Source organism: Cyrtonyx montezumae, unplaced genomic scaffold, assembly GCF_038088225.1.
Source record: "Cyrtonyx montezumae isolate F1298 unplaced genomic scaffold, pur_monq_1.0 scaffold_1, whole genome shotgun sequence".
NCBI lineage: Eukaryota > Metazoa > Chordata > Aves > Galliformes > Odontophoridae > Cyrtonyx > Cyrtonyx montezumae.
Window position 1 is genome coordinate 10,913,522 of NW_027071825.1, and position 14,649 is coordinate 10,928,170.

Below are 14,649 nucleotides of genomic sequence, written 5' to 3' on the forward strand. Positions count from 1 at the left end.
GCAGCTTTTCCATTATTCTTTAAATAGTGGCAGTTTGAATAGCTGTTGCTGTCTGAGGTCTTTCAGAAAAGTACCTGTTGTTTTTGTAGCAGTTGGCCTTGAAGCTGAATCCTCAAGTGAAGATTTCATAATTTTTATAAACTTAATTTTACTGTATAGTATTTGAAATTGGAAAATTTGGTGAGAAATAAAAATTTATTCTTTTAAATGGGAGGATATCTATCAGTTTGATTTCTTAGTCATTTCTGTTGTGGTGTGCAGGAAGCATGCTCTGGAAAATGTTCAGAATTCAGTGGTGTGAAAAAAGAGTAATGAATTTTCAAAGGTTCACCTGGTAGCCCCAGCTTGTGGCTCATGTTGGGTGTTTCCTGAAAGTTCAGATGAAGAACAGGACTGGCCACAGTAACAAATCTAAATCTTCCTAAGTCTATATCTCACTTAATTTAATCTTGATGTCCTAGACTTGTGTCCCAAGCGTGGTCTCTGGAAATTGATACACAACAATATGGGTCTTACCACAGTGCAAGCAGGGTGGTAGATCAGGAAAGAAAAGAGCTTTACCATACAGAGCAGTCTCTAAGAAGAGCTGAGCCTATGGGTTGGACAGCCTCTAGAACAAATAGGTTGTTGCAGGATTAATGTGAATGTTGGGTCTTCAGTCACAATGATTCTGCACTGCAGATATGCTTCTATGGTTCCTTGACCAGTTACTGAGATGTATCCAGTATCCTGCCCTGTTAATTTTCACCAGGCTCATGAATCTACCATAAATTAATGACTTAAGTAAGCAAGCTTTTTTTAAAATTTTATCTTGGAAGTGTAATTTATTTTCTTGTTGTACAGACATAGGTTTGTCTGAACCTGAGGGTTGTAAACAATGTTCCCTGTAGGTTTTCTGTTTTGTTTCTGAAGGCATTGCATGTCTGAATGAACTTTTCATGGAGGCAGAGAGAATGACAAGATTAATTATAAAGTTCTAATTTGTGATGCCTGAATATTTTTCATATTGACTTTTTTTTAATCCCTATCTTCTTTTGGGAATGAACAGCTAAATATTTACTAATAAGATTTCTTCTTGGAGCAAGAACCACGTTAATTAACATCTTAAATGAAAGATGGTATTAGAATATAAGATGAACTATAATTGGAGAAACATGTTGCACCACAATACTTAAGTAACGTCTCAGAATGCAAGTTTCTGTTTACTAAAAACATTGTTTTATCTAAGTATTCCTGAATCTTTTTTTTTTTTAATTAGGAAATAGTCTTGCAGAATGGTGAATGGCTAAGCATGGAATTAAATTTTTAGTTTAGTGGAAGAAGCTTTAAATGACAAAATTATGATTACAAGTTGTACTTGTAACCCGGATAACCTACAAGTGATTTGCTTATTCCTATTACTTGACAACATTTTTGCCTTCATACATAACAGTCTCAGTCTTGAAGTAAAAAAGAAAGCACGGTAAAATTCATTGCAACTCATGTTCTCTAGGCATTGAAATTGCTATTGAAATCTCCAGCAAAATCACTCACACATTATTGTTCTCAAAATGATGATCCAGTGTCTATTTTTACATGTCAATTGAATTGATGAGCTTAGGTTTTGAGACCTCTGCATCTTTTTTTTTTTTTTTTTTTTTAAGTATCTCTAAGTAAGCTTCTGGTTAAGAGATGCAGAAACTGCTTAACAGAATGATTTAAGTTCAGCTGCATTGCTAAGGATATCTGAAATGTCCAATGGCTGCTTGCCATTAGCATGATCAAACTTGATAGTAGATAGTGATCAAATTCTATTTGTAAGACTGCAAAATCAGAATCAGGCCTTGCTCATTCTGTGTTATCAAAATCAAAACGGCGTGCTGTTTTAATGTTGGTACGTTTTCATTATCTACAAAGTGAACTGACAAATAAAGGGTCTAAATATAATAAAAGCAAACATCAAAAGGTGCAAGTGTGACCTCTTTCCAGAAGCAGAGAGTCAAGGTGAAGCTTTGTCTTATCCCCAAGAACAGCTTTAGTGCTGGTCTTTAGCAGGCAGGGGCAGACCATGAATTGCTCAGGCTGTATGAGATGAAGATCCAAGGTCTGCTTAGCTTCTAGCTGTGGTTGAAGGAAGAAAGAGCACAGACTATGTAGTGTCTGATGCATGTGCCAGAGCCTGTTGCTTAGGTCACCATTTCCTGTGTTCTCTTGATTGCTGGTCTCTAGTAAGAAATGATTTAGACTTGTACCTGCTAAACTCACTGCAGTGATTTTCTTTTTTCTTTGTATTTTTGGCCTTTCAAATTTGTGGTTAGTTCTTTCAGCCATTGGGGAAAAAGGAATTAGTAAATAGCTTCAGCTGCAATCTGCATTCAGCTCTGTGTTGAACATCCGTTATTTTTATGACTGTAATGAAGTGAATCCCAGTGTAACAGCTACCTTGGGTTTTCAATTAAATGCATTAATACATAAGCAAGAAAATAGCCTGTCTCAATAGTATTTATAGGGAAGGGAATATTTTTCAAGATGTCTCCTTTATATGTCATTTGGATATGTGAGGCTGGATTTGAAGTCATACTACTTTATTACTTGCAGGTGGAATGTGCAACAGTCAGCATATTCACTTTATCATGTTTCTAGATGGTGACAATTTTCATTGCATAACAATACAGCTTCCTAAGCTAAATGGAAATGCCTGTAGGTTGTGCTGGTTTCAGTAAGAAGATGGTTAGCATTCACAAAGGAGCCTGAGTGCATGTTTACAACTTTGCTATGTTAGTATAAATTTATGGTTTATTTTGATGACTGTTTTTTTTTCTTATTGTTTCCAAACTGTTTTTTCCAGCATGCTTTATATTCTGCATCTTTCTCATTATCACAACCATGTCTTAGTTTCTTTTGCTTACAGTGTTCGTTCTTTTTGTTTGTGACTCTAGGCTTGTCAAAAAACAAAAAAAAAAACAACAACCCCAAAACACTGAACAATAAGGGGGTCTCTGTCTATAAGCTTATTTTTTTCAGGCTTTGCCCATTTTTCTGTTCCTTCTAACTTTCTTTTAATCAGGGCATCTGTGTTCCTGACAGTGAGTTTGAAATAATGGACTTATCATACTGCTTTTACAAGTCTGGGATTCCCTGTAGGTAATTGTTAATATCAGAGCATAGAAGTTGGCTGATTTAAAAATAAAATAAATATCATTGTTTCAGCTGAAAGGCAAGTGGTACTTTGGGAAGAGCTTCATTAGATCTTCATTCCCGTATTCAGAGTAAGTAAGAAGGCCTAAAAGCATGCGCGCAGACACCCACACAAAAAGACTGCTAGGATTAGTATGAGACAGACTTAGCCATGCGTATCATTACACCATTTTACTCATAGTGCTGAACTTATTTTAGTGAATTGTTTTACTGCAGAAGGAGTTGAATCTTCTGTTACTGAGACCACTTGAATGAATGAACCATTTACACTACAAACTTGATAGTAGCACTGCAGTCTCCCTTTTTTTTTTTTTTTTGCACCAGTGCTGCTGCACCTCATGATCTCACATCCAAGATTCCTTAATATGAGATTTTATATTGTTTCTTTATGAATATTCTGGGATTATCTTCTTAAATCTTAGCATATGAACAAATAGTTAAAAAAAACTAAGCTTTGAATTGGGGAATAGTTATGGGAGACCATCAACTCTCATAATTAGTTATTTTAAACATAAGCCTCAAAAGGTATCGGAGAACATACTTTCAGTTCTATAGTGACTGTCTTGAAAGCAATGAAAAATCCAAATTTATGTAACTTAGTGCTATGGAAACTGTGCAGATCAAAAACAGATCCTATGATACGTTTAAGTGTACAATGAATGCAGATTTTATGAATTTTAATTTTTTTTTCTATAGCTCATTGTCATGAATTATGAAGTGGCAATGATTACTGATAGGATTAAGTAAGCAGATGTCATAGTTTTATGACTTTTGTTACTGGTTTTCCACATCATAACATCATGTAAGGCACTGGCAGTTAAAGAGTTAATGCTCCAGTTCCATGGACTGCTGAATTTCTGAGTACTTGGTTCTTGGAAGAGAACAACTACATACCCCAGAGGACTTTTCATTCCTGATTTCACTCTTAGGGGAAGATAAAACTGCATGCAAGTCCCGAAACTGCCCTAATTTTGCTGTTCATCTCAGCAGTATGAGTTTCCTAATTGTCTCACCTTCAGCTTTAGAGATAGACTTTTGATTTCAGACACTCTCTTTCATTTTATTTGATGTATTAGCTTCAATTCCATTTATATCATGTGATTTTGCATTCTGATATTTTATTTAGTCTATTAATTTTTTTCCTCAGATCATTACTGCTGTTTTGTTTTTAGGCCCATCTCCCTACTCTCCCCCTTTTCCTCCTTTCCCTTCTGTGTGTCCCCCACACCATTCATCACAGAACTGGGCCGAACCAGCCCATAAACTGTTTACACCAGAAAAAGAATACTTCTCTTTAAACAGTTTATGGAATGGGAGTTTATTTACTCTATCTAGCAAAATACTTTTCTTTATTGTTTGTCATGTAGGAAATCTGAGATTTCTTACCAGGATTCTGCTGTCAGCATGAGTGCATAAATCTATACTCAAGGGTCTTGCCTGAGAAGGGTGTAACCTACACCATGATTTGCTATGTGTAGACAAAAGCATAATGCAAATTAATTAGAGATATGAAAGTTAGATGTTAATTGGTAGATGTTTTCCAATTGCTGCAAGGAATGATGATTTCCACCATTTTGCCTCCCTTTCAGCACAAGCTCTCACAGTGAACTGTGCAGCTCTCAACTCCACTCACTTCTTTTGATTTTTCCCCTAGAATCCATTTTTCCTCTGCAACGTGTGATCAACTTTCATTAGTCACTATGATTTATGAGGAAAAAATGCTATTTGCTCACAAACATGGGAACAAAGAAATGAACTCTGCTTTGTCAGAGTTCATGGAGATGCAACTAAAGTAATTTCTCCTTGAAAATCACACCTGGTGAAGATGAAAATGACCTTTTCAGTAGTTTCTGCTTTGTGCCTGTTCCCTCAGACGACTTCTAGCCAACTTCTAGCCAACTTCATGTAATCACCTCCCTGTTAAGTTTTTTTGAGATGAGAGTTAGAGAGAAGACATCACTCAGCCACATATTGTGATATTTCTGACTAATCAGCAGTTAAGAATGCAACAATTAATTCCTGTGCAGCATTTAATTTGACAAACTATTCCTTTGACTCATGGAATAACTAATATCCCACAGGAAACAAAAAAAAATCTCATTAGAGTTGATCTGTAGTTATCTCTTGACCAGTATTTCCATTGACATCTCTGGATCTTGTTTGTTTTAACCTTAACCTCAATCCCATATCTCACTTTTTTTTTTCCCTTAATGTCATTTTTAGCACAATGGACTGGTCCTACTTCCAGGAAGAGCAAAGGAGTCAAGCTGCATTATTAAATACAAAAAGAAAAATAATAGGCCCTTCTTTTTCTAACAGTCATGTATGATGAAGCATTAAAATGGCTCAAATACATGATAGTGCTATTTCCTCTGAGCTTCAGTCTCAGTGCAAGAGGCATCAGTGCCTCAGGGTCTTCTTCACTGCCCTGTTTGCCATTCGATTGCCTCTCATGGGAGGGTTAGTCCTGCTTGAAATTCGTGGATTCATTTTTATTAATTAATTAATTATTATTTATTTTTTTTTAAGAGTTCATGCTCTCAGTTTTTTCATGTCTTTACCCTAACCTATCTTAAATACAGGTAATGAAACTGAAAAGCCAACAGCAATTCTTTTTTTTTTTTTTTGCATGAGGAAAAACCCACAATCAATCTTGGGTCTTATAACGGATTGATTTGTTCAACAGAGGTTTTTCAGACCTGTGGCCTGAGGAGCACGAGGTAACATCATAACACCCCATCTGGAGCATCTGGAGAAAGGGACATCTGCACAGAGAGCAGTGCGGCCAAGTTCCTGCAGTGAGCCCATCATGTCTGGAGACCAAGGCCAGCTGGACAGGAAGCTGGGACTGGGAGGTCAGTGCAGGGGTCTGGTTGGGCACTGATTCAGCAGCACCCAAGAGCCGGGCACTCCATCCAGGACTTTGCAGCCAAAGCAGCAGGTGATGGGAAAAGGCCCAATATCCATGAGATATTTCACAAGCCATACAAAAGCACATTACTTAACAATGGATTGTGTCAATTCTCATTCTGAAAAATTTGCCCTCTAAAATGTTTTTCTCTGTTAATTCTCAAAGTGCTTTGCAATAGTCCATGTTATCACCACTCTACATGTTGTGCAGATGAGAGGGTGATGGAGGGTGGATCTGTTAACATCCTCACCAGGACAATTGGTGACTCAGAGCAAAGTTACTTGTGTTTGATGCAGGTAAAACATTTTTACTGCCACATGAAGGGTATATTGCTACAAGCAGGAAAATACAATGAGTTGTGAATAGATTGCAAGTGCTCATGTGAATGCAGCAGGATATTTTAAAAATGTATGTGGATAGCTAGTGTATTGAATCATAGAATCTTTAATGTTGGAAAAGACCACTTAGATCACTCAGTCCAACTCCAACCCATTCCACCATGCCCACTAACTGTGTGTTCAGGGCCATATCTCCACAGGGAGATGTTCTAGAACAGGGGGACAGCAACCCTACCACCTCCCTGTGCAGTCTGTGCCAGTGTCTCACCACCACTTCAGAGAAGAAATTTTTCCTAATATTTAACCTGAACCTCCTCTACTGCAACTTAAAGCCATTACCTCTTGTCTTATTGCTGTTGCCTGGGAGAAGAGGCCAATATCCATCTCGCCTCAACCTCCTTCCAGGGTATTGTAGAGAGCAGTAAGGAGCCACCTTCTTCTCCAGTGGTAATGCATGTGAAAATTCCCCATGTTCACAAGTGCCAGAGCCTATTTAGAAAGGTGTCTGAAATGCACTTTCCTGTCTGTAATGATAGTGGTTGAGGTGAATATAGGTAAACTAGATGATTTCTTTTTGATAATTGCGGTCTGATGGTCCTTTCTCTTCAAGTAGAAAAATCTAATTTGTCAGAAACAAAACTTTTCCTAGAACCCTTCTTCTTTGAATGGCTGACTAGAGATACTCAGGCTGTAAAGAGAGTCAGCACTCCTTCATGCAGGGGACAGCCAATTACTGCCTAACAAGAAGCATGGTCAGGTGGATGAAATAAATACTGTATTACTTGTAAAAAGCAGAATAGCTCAATTACCTGGAAGGCCTAATGACCTCAGATTTACACTTAACAAGCTTCATGTTTTTAATCAAGATCATGAGAAAGAGGGCCTTGAGGCAGGTTGGTCATACCCCCAGCGAATAGTCTTACGGCAATTTTATTTTATTTACTCTGCCCACAGCAGGAGGATGGAATTAGATGATCTTTAAAGTGTACAACCTAAGGCATTCTGTGATTTTATTTTGGTGGAGAATGTGTGATTGTCTCCCTTAACAGATAGTGGGCTTGTTTTAATTTAAAGTAGAACTGCTATTAAAATTTTTGTTCTCTTTCCCTTTTTTTGGGCAGTTTCATACCCAGATCTTGTTACAAAAAAATGTGAGCAGATTATGTGGGCAAATGCCCAGAAGACTATCTGAATGTCTTCTGAGAAGCACTACTGGGAACATTATGCAGCCAGAGGCTGGGATAGTAACTATTGACAATGGGAAGGAAAAATAAGAGAAAGATTAGAAAGATATGAAGCATCAAAAACACAAAGCATGGTCAGAAAAATATGCTCTGGAAAAAGGGCAATCTATCAAATGTGTGAAAGTGAACCACATACAAATTCAATAACAGGGCTGGATAAGCTGAACAACTGTCTTTCAGAGTAATCTGTGTTGGCCTATGAGACAGAGAGGCTTGTTTAAAAAAAAAAAAAGGGGGGGGAGGGAAATTGTGGTTCTTACTAGAGCAGAAAGAGCCAAAATTTAAAGAAAAGAGTAATGGGAAAAAAGACAGTTTTTCTGAGTTGGTTCACTGAATGTGCCAGCTTCAGGGTAATACTATCAATGGTCCAGTTAGAGCAATAAAATTACTTTAAATCATTTTTGAAAGTTGGGTAATTCCAGCCTCTTCCATATCGTCGTACTGATCTGGTACTTACTGCAGCAGTCCCATAATTTCTGTCTGAGCTCTTAGCATCTCACAGGAAATATTCAAATATATGCATAGTCTTCTTATATTTTCTAAGACTATGCTTGTAAATTAATGGAAAGAAAAAAGGTTATCTCCATTATTATTTCTTTTTCTCAGAATGGACATGTAAATAAAGAACATTAAAGATACTACTACTGTTGCATTTCTGTCCTGCTGAATAATCTCCATTTCTTATGAAGTGTTTTAGGTCTCACTACTTGTCAAGCATTAAAAAATGTAGTAGATACATACCAGATAATGAACACTTGTTAAATTCAGTTGACACTATAGTGCAGAGAGATAAAAAGATATTTTTCATGTTCTTGGAGTTTTAATCTACAGAAATCTCTGCTTTGTAAGACCATCTTATATACCTCTTCTTTATATTAAGGTAAATAAAACTTTTATTTTTTATTTTCAAACTTCTTAACCTTTTAAAAATATATGTGAATAGACAAAATAATATATAAGTATGTTAACATTCAGCATAACTTTACATTTAGCACTAAATATGCTGGCGATTAATTAAATTGAAAAATAAGTATTGAGCTATTTCATGGATACATTAAGATTTGGTCTTTGTGCGAATTTATTAATCAGAATACATTTCAAGCTCTGAAATAAGTGATTTGAGAATTTGTAAATATTTTTAAAACAGGCAGCGAATGCTTCAGTTTCATAGAAACACAGAATCATTATGATTGGAAAAGACTGCTAAGATCCTCTAGCCCAACCAGAACCCATCACCATCAAACCACTAAACCATGTCGCTCAGTATGACATCTACTCTCTTTCTGAACACCCCCAGGAATGGCGACTCTGCCACCTCCCTGAGCAGCCTCTTCCAATTCCTCACCACTCTTTCTGAGAAGAAATTTTTCCTGATATGCAATGTGAAAATGTTTTCCTTCAAAATTCTTTCTTTCTTTCAGCCTCCCATGGATATTTTCCCATATTTGCAGAAATATATTTCATTTAGAAACATAACCAATGTCACATAGCTAGGCTTCCGCAGGAGCTGAAAGAGGAAGTCATTATAACATGAATGAGGAGATGGATAGCTGTTTGGTCCCAGGTTATGCATGTTGATAGGCTGCTCTCACAGAATGGCCACGTGGTTTCAAAAAAAAGTTGCTTCTTAGTTGCACACATTCATCAGCGACTAGGAAGAAAAAAATAGAAATAATGAAAAGAAGTAACACAGAGACTAAAGGTGTGAACTGAGGACCGCAGGTGTTCGGGTGGTGAAGGCTGTTTGATGACATGAATGTCCGACTGCACAGCTTTGCTGAGAAGCTTTCAAGTCATGCTGTGTGCATCCAGTTATACGGAGATGTCTGCCTATTTTTATGCATAATGAACGTGCCTTGCCCTGGGTATAGCTAAACATGCTTTTTGATATGGTTAAGGTAAGTTTATGCTTCTGGAAACAAACCGAGTAAGTGTTTCCCTATGAGAGAAGGCTGCCATTAGAAGCAGTGACTCAGAAAAGGACTCTGGGGGGAGGAAGCTTCCAGCACAATGCCATGAAGGTAAGGTTTTGGTTTTTTTTTGCTGTAATTCCACTCGTAATTACCCACAGTACAACAGTTACTGGAATATCACATGCAGGTTTGGAAGTTTGTGAATCAGGGAGGTCAGGGAGGAACTCTGAGATTTGGAGCCCTTGCTATGTTGTGAGATCCAGTGAAATTTATTAAGGAGAAGATAAAGGATCAGCTTGACCATATATAAAGCAGTGATTTGATAATAGCATCTCTCCTATCTGGCTGGTAGAGGTATAATGTGAACCATGCAATGCAATTCAAGTTAGACAATTTAGATTCCAGGCAGACACAAATAGTGTGGGTAATTTGCCAGTGGAATGATTTAATGAAGATTGTAATAAATTCCCTCTTACTGGACGTCTTAAAATCTGAACTGGATGCTTTTCTGAAGGAAATGCTCCAATTCAAACAATATGAATCCAGAAAAATCCCATCGCACATTTTATTCAAGAGGTCAGACAGGAAGATTGTAACAATCCATTCCATCCTTCTATTGTGCAAAATTGCTCAGCAGTTGGTCTGCGGACTTTTTCTATGAAAAAAGATTATTTCTTTCACAAACTCTAAATATATCAATTTAATAGAGAGCTCTCAAGTCTCCTGTGATTCTAGCTTTTCTATCTTTACTAAACAATGACAGTAGCTCTAACTCTTGTTTTTACTTCACTGGATCAGTTCATAATTCTAAGAGATAATAATGCATTTAATGCTGCTCATAGATTGTGCGACATTATGAAACAGTGATGGAAAAGGCAATTACTAGATTAATTTTACAATTTTAAAAATCCATATGAGTGGGATTTTCATGCTTTTGACTGGAGCCAATATAGATGTGGCTTCAGACAGCTGGTTTGTGAGTAATATTCACTGTGTTCCTATGGGCTCTTCCAGCAGCAAGCATCTTCCAGGCACTGCTAAGCAAAGCGAAAAGCAGAGGTTGCTGTGCTGTATTGTCTAACATATCTAATGTTAACATAATAACTGTAATATCTAACATAATGCAAATGTGCACAAAAGCTTGCCCTTCATTAATGCATCACCGCTCCTCTCTGCTCTGTTGAAATATAAAAACAAGGCCACTGCTAGAATAAAAGATGTTCTATCAGAGTTCAAATGAAGATGATGATAATTGTATTAAGAGAAACTTGCTCAGAACTGTAAAAACCATGACAGTTCTTGCAAGGTAGTATGTTAAGCAGACATGAGGCTTGTAAGTTTTAACGTTAGAATCACAATTCAATTTAGTTAGTTGTAAAAAACATTTAAGATCATCAAACACAACCAACACAGCATTACAAATTCACTCCTAAACAAGTTCCTACATGCTACATCTACATTTCTCTTTGGAACCTGCAGGGATGAGGACCAACTCCCTGGGCAGCCTGTTCCTTTGCCTCACCATTCTGCATGAGGGGATTATTCCCATTATCCCCTTTATGGTACAGGTGTAGATATTTTGGTCCTTCTTCAATCTGTGACTCCAGTTTTCATACTGAAAAACAACAGGGATCGCAGCTTTAAATTTCTAGAAGCATACTCAATTTATTTTTATTGTGGTTCATGTGAATTAGTAAATCCAGTAGATAATAATGCTTTTTAATGTTGCACATGCATCTTAAAGCAATTATGTGGTAATAAGAAGGGAAAAGTAATTCCTGACCAATTTTATGAAGTTTTATACACAATGGAAATGATTGTATGCTTCCTTAGTGAGCTGAGGTAATCTGAAATGTGGATTGAACATACTGATCTTAGAAAGCAGTATGTTTTGAAAATAGACTGGGTCAGTGCTGAATGTTTGATGCTAAGAGTGTAGAACCTGCCATTTGGCTCTTTTCTTAGAGAGTGCGATTGTCATATGTATGCTTAAATTTAATGTTTGCTGCTTTCATTTAAGATAGCTCCAGGTGAAAAGAAGTGAAGAGCAGAGCAATTAAAGAGGTGCATTAAAAAGAGCTGCTAGGCATTGAGAACAAACAAAAAAATGCATGAGAGGATGAATGAGTTCAGTAAAATTGTTCACAATAATTTGTTCGCATGTTGAAAGGAATGCTGAATTTCATTTGTATCTTGCAGATTATAACATTTAAAAAAATTGGAGTGAAGATTCAATTTTAGCAATGTGAAACTTGCTTGTTTTTCTAGATGGAGCAGGGTAGAAAGCTGCAATATTTAAGTGCTGTGCACTTATCCTTTTCAGAATTCTTACCTAAGACAAAACAAACATTTGAAGAAATTTGTGATATTCAGTGCTGATTTGTAAAGCACTGAAAAACTATTTTAATAAAAAGACAGATAATATCCAAATATCAAAAGACCAGTTTGAAACATTCTGTTACCACTTGTACTGGAACTGCTATCTTTGTTGATTGTTACAGCTGTTGGGTTTTCTTTCATTAGGTTTCTTCCTTCTCATTGAGGGAGATGATATGCCTGCATCTGCTCTGACTTTCTTAGGGAGCTTTCTGACATGACCAAATTGGCAGAGGCATTGCTATGTGGATGTATTCTTGATATGTGCTTTCTTTTGGGGGTATGGAGCAGCAGCTTGAAATCCTTTAAAAATATTGAGGTTTCTTTCCCCCTACACTGCGTTTTCCAACAGCTAGATGTAATCAATGGGAATAACCTTTATTGCAGTATTTCTGTGGATTACTTTACCATTTACCATTACAGAGTTTTGTTTGTCTTTGTGTTGCCCTTGTATTCAGCTGTGCTTAGGTTTTACCATAGTTCATTTTACTCGATGTTTTTACTTTGATGTGGTAAACATTTGGGTAGATTTCCTTTCTGGCACCAGACGTTCCTTATTGTTCTCAGTTAGGAAAAAAAAAAAAAGAAAAAAATATCATTTATGAGGAGGAACTGAAAATGAATTCTCAAGTGGATGTAAGGATCCATGCCTTCACACGTGTAATCATGAAAACAGAGTTGAGCCATATTTATTATCTAAAAAAAAAAAGTAAAAAAGATGAAACACCTCATCCTGCCTCAAGGAGATGAAAATCTGGTCTCTGAAGAAGTGGAATCTTTCAAAGTCACTTACAGTGTATCTTTTGAATGTATTTTCTTTTCTGTTTTTTTTTTCTGTTAGAAGATAAATGTGGTTTTATTAAGAAAGATTTGCATTAATTATTGTCTCAGCTTTTAAGAAGCACCTTGCAACACTGGGAAGTCTAACTCAGTAGAAACAAGGATGTTAGATAAAAGTACAAATACAGGCTTATCTCCTAGACTATTAAAAAAAGTAAAATTAGACATATAGTAGTTAAAATAATAAAAATATATATATAAATGATTCATCCTCTGCACCCATTTGAAGTTTTGTTCCCCTAAGTGGTGTTCAGTTCTGTGCTTCACCATGCCTGTGGCAATGCACTGCATGTAAAAATACCAGGAAATTTCATGTATGTATATTTTTAAATTCCTATTCCTCCTCTCATTTTAAGGTAAGTAGGAATTGTTTTGCAAGGGGTGATTCACAAATAATTTCAATTTGGCAATGATACTGAATCATAATGACATGTCCTTGAAGTAAAGCACAAAATTTGCTGCTGCAAAGAGAATGGCCTTGCACATATCTCTGAAAGTTCCTTGGTCTAATCACAGCTCTTATTTTCTTGTTCCTAACTTTCCTAGTTCTCTCTTCCAGTGGTACTACATATTTGTGTAGCAACACAGTCAATAAATCAAACCTTCCTGTTTAGTCAGGTGTTCAAATATTGAGTAATATCTGAAGGGAAACTAAAAATAATTATAATTCAAGTAATTGAAGTGACAGAGTGGCACATTGCAGACCCTGGAAAAAATGGCCAGCAGCCTCTCTGACCTCTTGGCTGGAAAGTACATTGTTTCATTTGTGCCAGTGCAGTGTGGCATCAATCCTTCTAGCCTTCTTTGGCTCACTCTCAGTCAACTGATCAACCAGTAAATAACTGAACTGCTGAATGTTTTGAACAGAAGAACTCTTTCCAATGCTTGCAGTATTTTATTGGCAGAGCACAGCATACCTACAAATTATAGTCAGATATGTTTCCAAGTTACATTTTTCCCAATTACATTTTCTTACTTTCTTCCATTCATTTAATTGATTGATACGATATAAACCTTTTAGAACAAATATATATATATATATTTGGATACATGGGAGCATCTACTGAGAAGAGCAAGTGAGCATTTATTTTTCCAAGAACACCAACTTCTTTCATAGCTTACCCTTGCATGACCAGTGAAAAGATTAGAAATTTGAGGAAGTTCTGCCATCTGCGATGTTGTTTTCTTTTCCCCACATTAAATGCTTAACATAATGGTATTTAATTGCTTCCACTGAGCTTTAAAAATTGAAAAGCAAAATGAGTCTCAAAGTGATGGATGGACACATGGTATAATGTGCTTTTTCAAGAGACTGCTGCTCCATCCTCATTTTCTCTGGTCTGCTTTCTGCAGCTGTCTTTGACCAGCTGGGCTGTGCTCACCTAGAAGCACTATACCAACAAATGACTAATACTGATTCCTTGTTTGCTTCTCCTGCCTTCATCTTTTAGAGATAAAGGTGTTTAAATGTTGAAAGTACAAAACACTGCTCAAGATACATTTGACCATTGGGAAAAGAAAGGAAGGAAATTCAAAATCTCAACAGAATGTCTTATGTTTGACTACAGAGCCATTTGGTCTGCTAAAAATGCACATGTTGATCTTGCCTGGTACTTCAGATGTATCACTCTTAGAACAAAATGGAAGTAGTCCTCAGAAGCAGGTCACAGGCTAATGTCATTGTGATGCACTGAATCCTGTTGGGAAGGCAGCTCTTATGTGAAAGAGAGAAGGAAAGAAAATAAAAGAATATGACATCTCCTCCAGAATCATGCTAGAATAAATCACCTTAAACAAGAACGTAGTCCAGCAGACTTCAGCTTTCATGTTTCAAGTTTTTAGGTTTATAT